The following is a 16,266-nucleotide window of genomic DNA, read 5'->3' on the forward strand; positions in this document are numbered from 1 at the left end:
TTTTCACTGTTAGCGGCCCACTAAACAAGACAAGCTTTTATTTCACTCACAGAAACAAACACACACACACACACACAAATCAGGCAGGCACGAACGCTGTTACACCAACAAGCTCTGTAACTCACTTTGCTCTCTTGTCAGTCATCTTTTTTTATTTATTTCATGATCATTTTTTAATCTGTTCTTATACTTACCTTTCTCTTTTCTTCTCTTTCTTCCTTAACCCTAACAATAATTGCTGGAACTTCCACTTTAGTTGGATAGTAACGGAGTTAAAATGCCCCAGTGATTGCAAAGGATCATGGGTACTACAATTTGCTTAATATATTTATGCTAAAAGGAGATATCCTAGAGGTGTCATATATTAAAGTAAATGGTGTGATTCATGCTTTCAGATGATATAAAATACAATTTTAATTAAAAAGTAAAACCTCTAAAACCATGAGTGATGTGGCTGTTTTGTAGGAGGGGCTCGCTGTACTGTCAATCATTATCCATGAATTGCCTGCTTCATCAAGCTAATTGCAATCAGCTTGGTGTCTCATTGGATGGTTGGAGTTCCCTTGTTACATGCCATGTTGTCGTAGACTAGTTTACAAGAAATGAAATGTGTTTACCCATCATGTTTATTGTAGGGATCTTTACCTGAGCACAGTTCTTCATTCCTGGAATGCATGAGTGGGTAAGTCTTTATCTTCCACCTTAACATTATATATTTGTGTGGTTTTTTTTGTTCACTCCGTGTAGCTTAACAAGCTGTAAGCGTAGGAGTAGCTACTGGCTAACCAAGGGTGAAGCACCACCAGGAAAGCTTTTCACTTCCATGGGTTTAAATAACTACAAAATGGCCCATTACCAATGTCTCAAGGACTTTGAAATCCGAAGCGTGTAGGTTATATTACACACCTGGTTTATTCATGAACCATTATTTTACTTAATGATGCTGTTTTGACAAAAATGAGTGAATTGATTATTTGACAATAACTTTTCGTCACATAAGGCAAGAGCCTGGAACACATTACAATCAGGCATTAAATAAAACCCACAATTTAATGTGATATGTCCCCACAAAGAGCTATCCCATTTCAAGCCCTTGCAGCCTCTCACACTCAAGCATTTACCAAGTGATATCAATTAAGTCCGTGAGGGTTCAGGGCTTAAGGCCTAAAGGGGGGACATTGGGATTGGGCCTATTGCTTTTGCATTGGGCTTTAAACACCAGTGACCTGGAAGAGAAAAGTTGTTGCCGGGTCAGGATCGTCCTGCATGTGGTGAGGCCTGGGAAGATTAGCTAGAAATGGCATCTAGCAATACTGACCGTGTCATTTTGCCTTCACCTTGGCCTTTATCTGACCCGCTGTTGGCAGCTAATGTCAGTGGCACTTCAGCATAAACAGTCTCACGCTTGCACAGGCGTGCTACTAGTCCGGATGAGTCCAGAGTGTTTTAAATAGTTTTAGTGAAGATGCATGTGTTTGGGAAGTATACTGAGCATAAGATTGGTTAAATGAGGCTTTGCTGTTGTTTTAACGTGGACCCTATTTACTTCAGATAACCAAGACTTTTCTTCTTTTTCTGATTCTTCATTCATTCTAGAGGCATGAGAGAAAAGCAAGAAGAAGTCAGGGTAATACGGGGTGAGTAATTGATAAACAAATGCTCATTTTGTGGGTGAAGTATTCCTTTAACATTGACCTTGATGTGACAAAATTTAGCAGCTAATAATAATGTGGTACATTTGATTAGCATAGACCTCGTTAAGGCTCAAATTAGCAGCTAATTCTACATTTAATAAACCTTGTTATGGCCAAAGTTAATAGCAGCTAATATTAACGTTGTATATTTGGTTAAAGATTATAATCATAGGGTTTAAGTTAGCAGCTAATGTCACCAAAGTGTATTGGGTTTATATTGCCCTTGTGATCTGAAGTTAGCTGCTAATGTTACTGACCCTGTGTATTCTTTTGGTGGGTTTGAAATAAGAACATTTGACATCTAAATGTGGCCACAGCTACATCCTATACCAACCTCCTATTCTAACGTAATTCTATGTGAGATGTTGGATGCATGGTGAGCTAAATGGAGTGAAGACATGGATTTCTATTTAGATTTGTTTTATTCGAATTCCAATGTTTTTAGCATAAATGCAAAATATCTATGGTTTGTTTGAGATTCCTCTCCTGTATGAGATGTCTTTTAATGTATTTAATGCTCATTCTGTGTAGGACAGCCATCCTAGGATTGATGTTCCTCTATGGAGCATGTGATGGTAATTCTAAAGTAACTAATATTATTGACATTGTTTAATTTGAACTAAACATTACTACTGTGACAGACAAATTAGCAGCTCAAATGTCTTACCTTTCTTCATGACGACCTTACTTAGCAGCTGATGGTACTGACTTTGGACTTTGCGGATGACATAGTGCTACTCTCTTCTACCAAATGGGAAATTCAAGAAAAAATGACAAGACTGGAGAAAAAAGCCAGAGGAGTGTGACTCAAGATCAACATAGTCAGTCCCTTTTTAAGAAATCATTCTCTCTGTGTAGCATGTGGTAGGCTAACAAGCAGAACTAGTTATGGCCAACCATTACCATAGCCTTATGGTGGCCAAAGTTAATGTAATGCTAATGTTAACATTGACCTTATTACAGCCAAATTTAGCAGCTAATATTGACATTGTACATTTGGTTAACATAGACCTTGTAATGGCCAAATTTAGCAGCTAATACTCGTGGTATACATCTTGTAAACGTTGATCTTATTATGGCAAAATTTAGCAGCTAATATTAACATTGTCTATTTGCTAAACATACACCTTGTTATGGTCAAATTTAGCAGCTTATATTAACAGTATACATGTGGTTAACATAGACCTTGTTATGGCCAAATTTAGCAGCTGATATTAACATTGTACACGTGAAAAACGTAAACTTTATTAGATTCATCATATGCAAACAGATACATACATGAAATTTGACCTCTGCATTTAACCCATCAATGACACTTTGACATGCAGACAGTAGGAGCCGGGGATCGAACCACCAACCTTGCAGTTAAAGGATGACCCATTCAACCCACTGAGATATAGCTGCCTCCTGCAGTACAGTACATTCTACATTTGATTAACCTTGTTATGGCCAAAGTTTGCAGCTAATATTAACATTGTACATATGGTTAACATAGACCTCCCTAATGGCCAAATTTAGCAGCTAATATTAGTATTATAAACATAAGAAATGTAAAATGTATTAGATTCATCATATACTTACAAATACATACATGAAATATGACCTCTGCATTTAACCCATCCCAAGTATTTTAGGAGCATTGAGCTGCTGTAAAGGGCCCGGGAGCAACTTGGTCTTGCTCAAGGACACTTCGACATGCAGACAGTAGGAGCCGGGGATTGAACCTTGATACCGTCAAATTTAGCAGCTAATATGAATGTTGTATATAACAGATCAGTTAGTATTTATGTTGGCTGTGTTCTGATACCTTTTCTCATCCTAACTTTAAATGAGATTAATGTTAATATTGAATCCGCTGCCACGCAGTGAAGAGTCTGTGCGTGTAAATTCAGTCCAGAGGGATTACATAACCCAACAACCTCGGACCATGTGAGGTCAGGGTTTATTATGGGATGTTTCTACTGAACAAGGACAAGGGGAGGTCAACTGGACAGGAATCTCTTCAGTGCGGATCCCATTTAGGCACAAAAGTAGGTTTGTGACTGGAAGGTTGCCAGTTCAGATCCCCCAATTGGTAGAAAGAATCAGCATTTCTGCCTTCTATGAGGTGCCTGCCTTATCTTCTTCGACCGGGGGCTGGTGTCTCTGGAGGCTGAGGCAGGAAAAGCCAACACTAGGATCAGCATTGATTCATGGAGAGACCTTCGTCTGGTCAGCTAACATTACTGCCAAGCAGGTGAAATATTGAGTGATATTGTGGTTTTAGCTGACGTGTGTCGCCTCACTGTTTTGACGGATGCTCGCTCACATCCAGTTAGCGCGTGCACACAGGCGAGCGCGAGCAACAGGACGCTGACTTCCGTTGACTTAACGGACACAGGTGTCGCTGTTACAATCAATTTCTGATTCTTATAAACAGTCCCTTTTTAAATAGGTAATTATTTACATCGTCATGAAAATTAGACTTATAACAAGCCGTGTGTTGTGAGGGCGTAGAGGGACCACTGGCTTAGCAGCTCCCAAATTACATTGTAAGAGAACTTGATGGGTCTTTGCTTTTGTGTGAGTGCTTTTATTGCATGACTAAAATCAAGTGATACAGACTTTGACAGAACCACTGAAAAGTTAACCTTACACCCATTGGACTACTAACTTCACTGCCGCTGTTTGTCTGAACCTTTGCCCTCATGCTGCCTGGTTGCACATGGTTTTTGGCCGGGACCCCCAGTCCTTGTTCTCCCTGGGTGTGCCAGCTAGGAGTGGATGTGAACTCTAGGGAGACGCTGCTGCTGATTAGGCCATGTCCTGCTGCTGTCATTAGGACACAGTGGAGACACTCAGCTTAATGGGGGAGACACTTCGCAGCTAATTGCCTCAATTTGGATGAAGCCCTGTGACAGCTCGCTGGTGAGGAAGGGCACACACAAGGTCAATTGTCCGCGCCTGAATGCTAAACTCATTTCTGATGTGTTATGATTGACCGCGTAGACACTAATGAACAAGGAAGGGTCATTATTTCAGGGTTCAGAGAGTACAGAAACCGCGGCCGAGCACAAGGAGGCCGTTTTCCGCATCGGCGCACCGAGCTCGGCGGGCAAAATCATATCATTTCAACTTTCGTCATTACAACGTCAGCCCTTGTCATTTGGAAAATGACCTGCTATAAAATGATTCCCAGGGCTTTCGGTATTCCTCTCTTGTGAAACATTAACAAAGCAAACAACGTCATCAAAGGTACAAACAGACTGCCGGCTCCAACAGATGGAAATTGTGACGATGAAAGGTAGATTCAAAGACGCAATCGCGCACGTCATTTTTTATACAAAGTGCAATTTGATTATCAAAATCAAGAGAAAACCATCATGGAAAGTACAAGAGAAACAGTGGACCGAAATCGTATGAATACAACAGCAGACTGCCAGCTCTAACAGAAGGCAAGTTGTGACGATGACAAGATGTAAATCTGTGCTTCATCATTTTTTGTGTTTTTTTTTCGTTTCATTATCCCCATGAAAACCTGGAGACAATCATAGTTATAATTATCATAAATTAACATTTTATCCCATGCATGTACTACTTTAAATAGCACCAGAAACAGTTGAATCTCTCCAAAAAAGAAAGATAAGGGAGTTGCTGATTGAGGAGTGGCCGTACGGAAAAACATGTGGAGGAACAAGTGGAGAAGTTAAAATTAGTTGAAACAGATGAACGAGGAAGGACAGTAGGAGTTGGGGTAAATAAAAGGAGAATAGAAGAGAGAATCACAGCGTGATGATGAACAGAAGCAGAAAGTGAAGTAATCGTGGAAAGATAAGATGGAGGATTAGTAGGTGGAAGAGATGAAGAAAAGGGGATGGTTGTAAATGAAAGGATGTGGACAAGAAGGAGAAGGGAGAGGGTCGGGTAATGCTCGAACACAACTAGTTCGGTACGACATCAGAAATCAAAAGTGTTTAGTTGTTCCAAATGGCTGTCATAGAGAGGGATATTGTTTAAATACATGGATAACCGTGCACCTTTTCAGACACTCTCCTGAAAAGAATGAAAACCTCCAACGCCGGCAACTCTTTGCGTGATGTGAGTGTGAATGTCGGATCGTCGGTTTTGGGAAAGTAACAGAAAAGGAAGTGGTAAAATAGGACTGCAGAAAGAAGGCGGACGCAAGACCTAATGTCACAATACTGGAATTTCTAACTTTGATACAATACTTTAAAAAATATCGATATTTGATACCACAAAGGACAAATTGACATAATATTGAGGGCATAAGATTTTAGATTTTTATTAAAGGTTAAATAACGGTGTGTGTGTATCAACACGCTGTTGGAGAGAAAAGAAGAGAAAGCAGAAAGCCGTTTATGAATACTGTGGAAAATGAGTGAGCGTTTCAAATATTCAGTATTGAAACTTCAATATTTTTGACATCACTAGCAAGACTTCTGATCACACATATATACTGTATACAGTATATGCTTTTTCCCCAGTTGTAAAAAAAATTTTACCAGAGCTTGGAGTCATCTTCCGGTGCTGTAGAGGTGGCTGTAAATTGAATTAAGTCAATGCATTTTTTCTATTCAGTTGAAAAACATTACGCAGCTTCTTTGTGGACTGAAAACTGTCACTTCTGATTGGTTAGAGCTAAAAAAAAAAAAAAAACCTTTCAAAATGGAAAACAGTTCAAATAAACAAACTGAATAATTAAAATCTGGTTATCAGACCAGATGGAGAACAAAGAGGAGGTGGAAAACGAAAAATTGGACGAGAAGGATGACAAGGATGCGGTTATGAAGGGAAACCAGAAAGAAGAGGAATAGGAAGTGAATTTGGAAATGAAGAGGAAAAGGGCGAGGAGAGAAGTCTGATGAGGATAAAGAGGAGGTGGTTTTTCTGGAGGCGGGTGGAGGTAAAGAGACATGTGGGAGCAGGACAGGGTGCGTGCCTCCATCCCAGACACACTGGAGACACTTTAACAAAGACAGGAGAGGAGACGACATGCAAACACAACACACTAATGACCTCCATCACACAAAAAACAGGCCTGACAATTACAGAAGTTTGTACCAACGCATGAATCCTTCAGATCACATCAGATCACATTTTACTGATTCAGAACATTGAAAACGGTGTATTTACACGAAACCTCACAGCATAGAAAATGTTGGGCCTTGTGAAAATTAAAAGCAGAAACTAAAAAAGATGTCGGACTTTAGTGAAAAGAAAAATGTAGAAATAAAATAGAAGTCAATAAAATGTGAAACATTTTAGAGAATAATTAAATGGAACTTAATAAAAAAAAAAAAGATAAATGCTAGTAAAGATATAAAAAGATAATAAAGAGCAATCCACTAAACCAATCATGATTCACAAAATTAATCAAGACCAGGTTTATTTATTATTGTTGTATTGTAAAAGTGCCCATGCCTTAATGTATTTTAAATGTCATATAATAATAATAATAACAATAATAATAATGATAATAAAAATAATAATGTAAAAATATCCATACCTAAATGTATTTTAAATTTAATAATAACCAAATTTATTTTGATTATTAATTTCGTTTTAATTAAATTGATATTATTTATGTAATTTAAATACAAATTATGATGATGAAAATAATATTGATGTTAACAATAAGACATTCATTTTTTACATTCTTTGAAACAAAGACAATTCCCATTTATATTTCTGATTAAATTACAAATTATTAAATCATCCAAATCTTTGAGTATTAATACATTAGGGGCTGTGGGAAAAAAACAGGACACATAAATTTAAAAGTGTAATTTTACTTTTAATTTGTTTTAGATATAATTTAGAAACACCTGGACACAGCCAAATGTTCAGCTATCTATTTTTTGTTGCAGTTTAGAAGTGTTAAAAAAAAAACATTTATTTATTTGACCTTTATTTAAGTAGGATGCTCACTTTACAACTACTTTATATTACAAAAACAATTGTTAATATTTACAAATTGAGAAAAAGGTGAAACTTAATAATTACTGACAATAATTATATGTGAAAAAACAGTTTCAAGTCTTTATTTGTCATATGCACGACAATTACAGTGAAGCAGTCGTAAGCAATGATATTCTTGTTCTCAGGCAACAACGCTACAGAACTACAAAATATATAAAAAGAAATTCACGCAAGTAAAAATTAATGGAAGTTATAATTTCAAAATAGAATACAATTAAATATAATTTTGTGGTAGACTGGTGCACAGTAGTGATAACATGAGTAAACTAATATAAACATAATAAAGTAAATATATGTGTACACTGTGGGAGCAGGTATAAACAGGTAGTAGAACTTTTTACAACCTACAACTAACGTTTTGTTGATATTCACCTTTTTTTTATAACAGTGAACAAAACAACTGATTGCATTACAGGAGGATTACACAAGTAAAGATTTATAGTGCTTTTCAAAACAAAAATTACAAAATGCTTCACAATAAAAGCGTTAAATATGTCAAACAGGTTTTATGACACATTTCAGATGATTCATATTTTTGTTGTTTAATTATGGTAGTAAAATGTATCACTTTTTTTCCAGGTAAAATGATATGGTACAGTAAGGTAATTGAAAAAAAAAATAGATCCATTAAATGTAAAAGCACATTTGTATTATGAAAGCCAGCGTTATTATCAGTTATCAGATAATATAATCTATAATAGAAAATCTATAAAGATAATATAACATCTATAATGTCAATAGATCTGCTCACCATATTGCTTGTTTAATGAAATTATGTTTCCTTTTATAATCAGCATTGAGCTTAAATCTAATAACTCATGTCAAGTCAGTTTTATCCATGTAGCCAAAAATGACAAATTTAATAAATACATTTAAAAATGTAATATAATAAAGATTTCTTCTTTGAATAAGATTAAACCTCCACAAATTATTTTTTTTTAAATTCAACAGAAAAAGGGAGACATTTCTGTAATGAATCCGTCTACCAGGACGGACGGACATGCAATAGGTGTCATCCATACAGAACAGAACAGAAGAATTACAATTGTACGTTTAAAAAAGAAATAAAAAACGTAATTTTGTTTCCAACATTTGTGAAAGATGGGAGTAAATAGAGGGGAAACGAGGGGAGAGAGAAAACAGGGGAAAAAAACAGGAAAGAAGAACAAAAGAAAAAGGAAGAGAGCAATGTTTTGTTCCTCGCTGCCCTTTTCCACTCTGGAACACCACTGGTGGCACATTCAACCGCTGAAGCTGCTAGCCAATCGCCTCTTCTCATTTGCCCTGTCACCCTGCATCATTGGGGTCAAAGGGCGCTGTGCCTCCCAATTAATGAGCCAGCGAGCGCCTCAGTCCCCCCCTCTCCACTCCCCAAACTCCCACAATTCAGTGGGAGACAGAAATTAAGCAGGAGAAAAGGGAAATCTTTCCAACAGCACCTTAACTTGAGCGTCCCTCCAGCTGTTTTGTTAATCCTCCGGCTCGCTGCGGAGACCCGGCGAGGCCGAGCTTGTTTTCATTTTTAAAAAACGATCAGTTTTATTAGACAAATAAGCGCAGTTGCACATTGCGAGCTCCCCTTTTCCCCTGGTGGTAACTGTTCACCCTTGTAATCAGATCATGCCTGCTGAAGGGTCAGGAACAAAGACATGCAAATTCTAATTAAATGTGCAGCGTTGGGACAGGCCCCGTTTGATCGCTGAGCCCTTTCATGCCCCCTAATCGCTCCTGACAGCCCCTTCCAACAGATTCTGTGACAAACTTCTCGATTCAACTGAGGGGGATTTTTGAACTTTGCTTGCTCCTGCGGCCTTGGCTCCAGGTCTGTCAAACAATCCAAATCAATGACCCAATTGACCAGTGGTCCCCTTGTTGATAACCTCAATGAGCTCTATGTTGCCATTCATATTGTCACAGGGCTAAATGCCGATAGCATTTTATGGTAATTAAACACTCCTTTGGTTCCTAGCTTTGAATACAAACACTGGACGGGGGGGCCGGAAAGCACGGGGCAGCACTGGCGGCGATGCAGGTGCAGGGAAACGAAGGAGGGATGAAGCAGAGGCGGGAGGGGGGCCACCGAGAGACTGGTACGACCGCAGCACTTTCCCACCGACATGTCCCGGCGCCACCAACACACTCATTAGGTCATTACAATAAGGAAGGGGGCATTTTTTTGTTTTATTAAAAATCTCATTAATCCCACAACAAAAGGCATGTACTGACCTCATTGGTGCCCCTGTTATCTGAATATGCCTTTATATAATGGAGCGTCTAATTGCAACTTGGCGCCTAGCGGCTTTCCCTCCATCTGACCTGGCAGTATTTGGTGTGTGAGGAGTGAAAAGGGAGCTAAAGAGAATTGGCCTCCCGGGGCGACCACTGACCTAATGGGAAACTGGTTTCTGCCACTGTTGGAGAGCTGAGGCTTTCCACAGGTGGGATGCCCCCGGTTACAACTCCTGTAGTTTAAAAACCCTGTGAGTTTAGGTCATATTATCTTGTTAAAGTTACTACAAGGAACTTTTAACTCGTTATGAAACAGTTTCATTTTAATACAGAGAGAAGATTGGCTATTTCTAGATAGTTATTCCTAATGCTTGTAATCGGTGCCACCGGGTCAGACTCTGGCGAAATCAGACGAAATCATCACTAGAAACTTCTGCAGCAACCAGCCCACCATGGACAGACCCAGATCTGGCTTTGACCTGCCACTGGCAGAAGGTGGAGAGCTCTGTGCCCGACAGCAGCGCCTCCTCCTCAAGCAGTCAATGCTGGGAGCCAACACCGACACCACGCTGTATTGCTGGGCCCGCTGGAGGGAAGGAAGGCAGTGGGGGAACCAGAACCAGGACTGAGCAGGGCAGACTGTCAGACCCATCTGCAGTAAAATTAAGTTTTCTAAAGGGACTCTGGTGCTCGTAAACACTACCGCTTTTGTCCACAGGGACCGCCAAAATCATCACAAAATGAAAGTTCCTCGTAGTAACTCTAATGCCACTTTCTAATTTTTTTTTACTTCTGAAAACACTCAAAAGACCAATTCATTTGGAGGTCTCAAACAAGCTTCTCAGGGATAATGATAATAATCCAATCGTGATAAGTCTCCAAAAACACAAAAGTGAATCTAAAAAAAAGTCAGGTGTGTCGTCTCGGGAAGGTGAGGTGATTCATCCTAATATTTTTAAAAGGTTCAAGGTTTTTGCACACCTAAAATTTCATTGACAGGTGAGTAGGATCTAACATGCTGATGCATGTGTAATGTTAAACCATGTGTTCACCATCATAGTTTAGCATGCTAAAAAAAACTCTTAACTGAGAACAAATCGAGGAATCAAGATCCGAAGGTTTAAGAACGAAAACGTTCCGGATTATTTGGTTCCTTTTCTGTTAAACTTCAGGCTAGATTTTTCTTTTTCTCAACAAATGTCGTAAAAAACACCAAAACCAGCAAAGAATAAATTGACCAACAAGTATTTACTATTTTGTGTATCAAAGCCTGATATACAGTATCTTCTTCCTCTGTGCCATAGAGCTAAAACACTAAAACAGCTAAAAACACATCAATAAGCCACATTGTTGTACTGGATGACATGTTTCTTCATTACCATTAACACACACACTAGTTGATTTTGCCACATACACCGTCCTGCTGCCCCAAATACTCACTAGAGCACCAAATGTGCATTAATCCGCCGCTTAAAATAATAACTATTTACTCTTTAAGTGACCAGCTGTTTTAGGAAATTACTCAGATGTTTTTTTTAATGAAAATATATATTCTAAGCTGTTTTTTAAATATTTAAGTCTTCATAAGGAACCAGTGGGCTCGGAGCTGAGAGCCACAAATCAGAAAGTTTTGAAAAATGGACGAACATATTGTTGGTGTTTTTATGGGATTTGTTGACAGTAAGAAAAATGTAGCTATCAGGATTTGTCCCTCTTAGTTTTACATCATGATCCACAAAAAATTATCTTGTTTGTCAGTATGATAAGACCATCAGTTAAGAACCTTGAATGTAAATGAAAGATTTAACCTTTATATTGTTTCCTGCCTGCTGTGCATCACTCTGTGTCTACATGTCAGTCACAAAGGATTTTCAATTAATCCTCTGCGTGTTTGTGCTGGAGGACATTGACATGTATGACGCTGGGAAAACGGGGAAGACGACGCACACATGAATGAGCCGCCGATCAGACTGTGTTGCTCACGCAAAACTCTTCTTTTCATGATAAAAGCCTCAGTAAAGTGCTGCGTGTGTGGATGATTGTTTGTGTTCTGTTCTTGTGATGAGAGTGAGAGGTCGTATAGAAAGACATTTAGACGGGGATTTGATTATCAGATCATATGTTTGTGTTAAAAATAATAGATCAGATGAAAAACAAAAAGCAACAGGAAATTCATCAACAAGTCTTCAAATTCAAATCTGTCATCACTGCCCCATCACATCTCATGTCAGCGCCGGCGTCCATAAAGGTAAGGCAATTGCCAAAGGGCAGCACTTTGGCAAGGGCGGTGAAATGTGGGCCAACTATTCATTGTGCCAATCACCTGATGTACGATATGCCATATGATGTGCCATATTGTACGATAATTTGACCATTTTGTGATGCTTACAATTTTAGTCTGTGCTGTCTCATTGTTTTTAATTTCCAGATAGCGAAATTTGGATCACCTCTGTGTTTATGCATCTTTTCTCACGTGACCTCTTTCAGGCTAGGTGTAGGCTATGATGTAGATTAACGTGACACACAAGCACGGCTGTCGTTCTCTCTCCTTCCTGTCTTGTAATTTCATTTTTTAATATAGGCTATTACAAAAATTGTTAGACTGATGGACTTATGGACACACACCCCTTCCACGTATCATAGCTACATCAGATTTGTAGGCCTGTCAAAAAGTCGTTAAAATGTGTTTTGTAAAATTATCACATTTGTTCTTGTGTTTATGACTTGCTAGTGAAAATTGGAGAGATTTGCACTGGTATTATTTTGTTTGAGGAGCTGAAATTGGATTGTTTAGCTATACATGATGCTGGCATGACTCTGCTGTAAGGAATTTGGAACCAGGTTATTGGGAGTTATTATGCAGACATGTTTGACACGTTATTTGCATGGATCTGCAACGTACTTGTTGACGATGTGAGCACATTAGCGTTTCTGATATACGTTGCAAATAAAGGGACAGCATTATTGTTTTTCGTATAGAGCGACAGAAGTGCAAAAGCATATATCTTTTACTTAAGTCCTACATTCAAGAGTTTACTTAAGTAAAAGTACAAAAGTATTAACAGCAAAATGTACTTAAAGTATTAAAGTAAAAGTACTTGTTGAACAGAATGGTCCCCTTTCAAGGAGTTTTATTATTTTATCATATTATTGGAATATTATAACTGATGCTTTAAGGTGTAAGCAGCATTTTAATGTTACAGCTGGTGGAGGTGGAGCACATTTTAACTATTTTATATATTGTTGAATAGTTTCATCTGCAGCAGTGTCATTATTTTATAAACCGTTAATGTGTTTTGTTTGTAAAATCTTAATCTGTAAAGTAACTAGTAACTCCAGCTGTCAGATAAATGTAGTGAAAGTACAATAAAGTAAAAGTAGTCGTAGAATATAAAGTAGCATAGTAGTAAAATTTAAGTATTCAAAGTAAAAGTTCCTCAAAGTTGTAGCCTACTTAAGTACAGTACTTGAGTAAATGTACTTAGTTACTTTACACCACTGTATATATGATATGATGGGCTTTAGAAGAACTGGAGTTTAAGGCTCCTCTTCAGTGTTAGCCGACAGGTGACTTCCCAGTTTTTAACCTGTCAATCAAATGGTGTGGTAGTCATGGTAACGGTGGCTGGACAGCCCTCTGCAGAGGTTAACGTGGACTTAAACTAAACAGCCTGTGGTGACGGAGTGATGAGTGGAGGAAGAGGGAGAGAGCGAAGGGAGAGATGAAAGAGTGCAGGAGGAGAGATGAGTGATCCAGTCATCCAGAGCTACCAGACATCCCAGAGGACAGGAAACACCGTGTTGACCCATAGTCTGCACCCCGCAACCCCCCTTCCTCCCATTTCTTCCTTTTCACCTCCTCCTACTCCATATAAAAAATGCCTTTTTTTTTTTTTTTCTACTTATTTGTCATTCCCAGTTCCATACTTATCAATGAGTATGTGTTTAGTATGTGTCAGAAGTTTACTGTTAAAGGGACAATAACAAAAATAATTGAAATAATTGTCTTCTATTTATGTTTGATTACTCACAATAATTAACGCAGTTTATTCTTTCAAATCTTTTTTATTGTTTTTTTTTATAGACCAAGCAAAAGTCATCTTAACAAATGTAGAACATGACACATTGTCCTTAACATGAAATAAAAAACAAAAGGGACCATCCCTATCCCCCCTCCCCATGTTGGTCTTGGTCACATAAAAGGGCCAAAAAAAAAATTAAATAAAAAAAATAATGAAATAGTAAATTAAACTAATCAAGAAAAGTAAATTTAAATAAGAGAGAAAAAGTATGTGAAATCAGATAATGGATTTAGCAAGAAATAAAAAAATAAAAACAAGAATTGAATAAGTACAAAAAATAATGCAGTTTTTTTAGGTCAACGGTTCGCTTGATGTCTTACGAATAAAAAGTTATTCCTCCTTTTTCGTTCATTTTCCTACGAATGTCCAGCAACGCTCAATTCTTAGGTTTAGGCAACAAAGTTACTTAGTTAGGTTTAGGAAAAGATCGTGGTTTGGCTTAAAATAACACCGGAAGTGGCGTTACTTAAGTGTGTAAGTTACGTGACAAATAAATAAAAATTGACTTCTGGTTTCACACGGGACACGAACGCCAGTCACCTATCCACCCCGACCTCCTCCCTACACAGCATTTACATTTCCTGGTTCACGATTACGTTAATTACACACAAATTGATTTTGTGGGATATACACGAATTACAGTGCATTACTTTTAGTATAGGTATAGCTACGAACGTTGTATGAGACCAGCCTGTTTAGGTATACTGTGGTAGGAATTACTGTGAAACTGCACACATCAATGTCTGTAATTGATCAAGTGTTTCAGTTAAGTGCTTTTGGGTGTTTTTTAATTTGATGTTTTTGTCAGTTTTAGAACCGAAAACCACGGAGCTCTGTTAAACTGGCATGCAACGATGAGACCTTCAGACAGCCAAGAGGAAAAATAGTTTTATCCTGTTTTTTGGATGAGCTAACTATATTTTTAAAGGTCCCATACCTGCCTGTTTAAAGAGTAATATCTGTGACCACAACCAGCAGTGATGTCACATTGCACTGAGCACCCTTGAGTACACTTCTACATCACTGCAGCAAAGTGAGAGGTTAAACCACTGGAGGTCAGCAATATTATTTTATTTTTTTTGCTGCTGCTGTTTACTTGCTCTTTAAATTAATTGTTATGTTATTTACAGTTTGCATTTTTAAAACACATTTTAACTGCAGGAGATGCACCACAACTGGTCAGTTTGCAGCTTTTAAAAAGACACAGTGCCACTATATATTAATACTAAAAAATACACACTGTGCACTATTATAATGTTCATAATATAATAGTGCACAGTGTATTTTATAGGCCTAATATTAATATAAAATACACACTGTGTACTATTAGAATATTCATAATATACCCTTTTTTAAAGTTGGTGTACGAGAAATTAATGTTAATGTTTTGTACTAACAGATACTATATGATACTTCCATGGGCAACTGGATGTCAAGTAAACAAACCATTGACATTATACAAAATGTTTATAAGGTAAACTGGAAGTTCCTTTTCCTTGCTGCTGTCCATTTCTATTGCGTGTCCATCAGTGTCCATCAACGTCGCAGCTGATTGATTTGTCATTTGATTTATTTCAGATTTAAACTCAGTTGCTGCCAGTGTTTTTCCTGCTCTTTAAAGTCTCATCCATTCCCCTCCATGCAGCCTCCTCTGCCCTGACCTCGGCCTCCCCGCCTCCCGCTGTGGTATCCCAGAGGCCCCCGGGGCACCAGGCTCCTTCTTCCCCTCCAGCCCCACCTCCACAGGAAAGCCCCCAGACTGCTGCCAAATACCTCCACAGATTCTTCCTGTGGCTCAGATGCGGCGGGAGGCCCCTCGCGGCTTCGCCTCACTTCCACCGCAGGGCCTCGGAAATACCTGAGATCCCTGAATGTGGTCGCCGTTTATCTGCACCGCTTTGACCGATATTCACTGCCAAGAGGTTCAAACCACAGATGTTCACACTCATCTAAAAAAATCTGATTTGAATCTATCTGTTCTAGGATGTAACCTGCACACAAAACCACTTTCGGACCCCATGAAGATTAACAATTAACAATCACACTGGTGTGTTTGCTTATAGGGATCCTAAATACACAAACAAATGAACTAATGGTGAAAAGACACATGAAGGGATTATAACTGTAGCAAAAGGTGCTATGTCCATATTTATAATTACTCTGATAGCTGAAATGGAAGGGTTGCTATGCTTCAATTAATTAATTAAACAAAATAAATTATTTCTACTAAGATTTCTTTTCATCAGTCTTTCTGGACAGCTGAAGCATGATATTGGTGTTTT

At 38.2% G+C, this 16,266-nt stretch overlaps 1 long non-coding RNA gene across 1 annotated transcript; it reads left to right on the forward strand.

The window, feature by feature from the left end:
• The first annotated feature begins 513 nt into the window (after positions 1-513).
• On the forward strand, positions 514-16,216 carry LOC141773525 (uncharacterized). Its single transcript, XR_012595148.1, has 5 exons — positions 514-682; positions 1,597-1,637; positions 14,793-15,039; positions 15,384-15,458; positions 15,563-16,216. It is a non-coding gene; the product is annotated as an uncharacterized LOC141773525 (long non-coding RNA).
• Positions 16,217-16,266: the final 50 nt, after the last annotated feature.

This window comes from Sebastes fasciatus, chromosome 9 (genome assembly GCF_043250625.1).
Source record: "Sebastes fasciatus isolate fSebFas1 chromosome 9, fSebFas1.pri, whole genome shotgun sequence".
Classification (NCBI taxonomy): Eukaryota; Metazoa; Chordata; class Actinopteri; order Perciformes; family Sebastidae; genus Sebastes; species Sebastes fasciatus.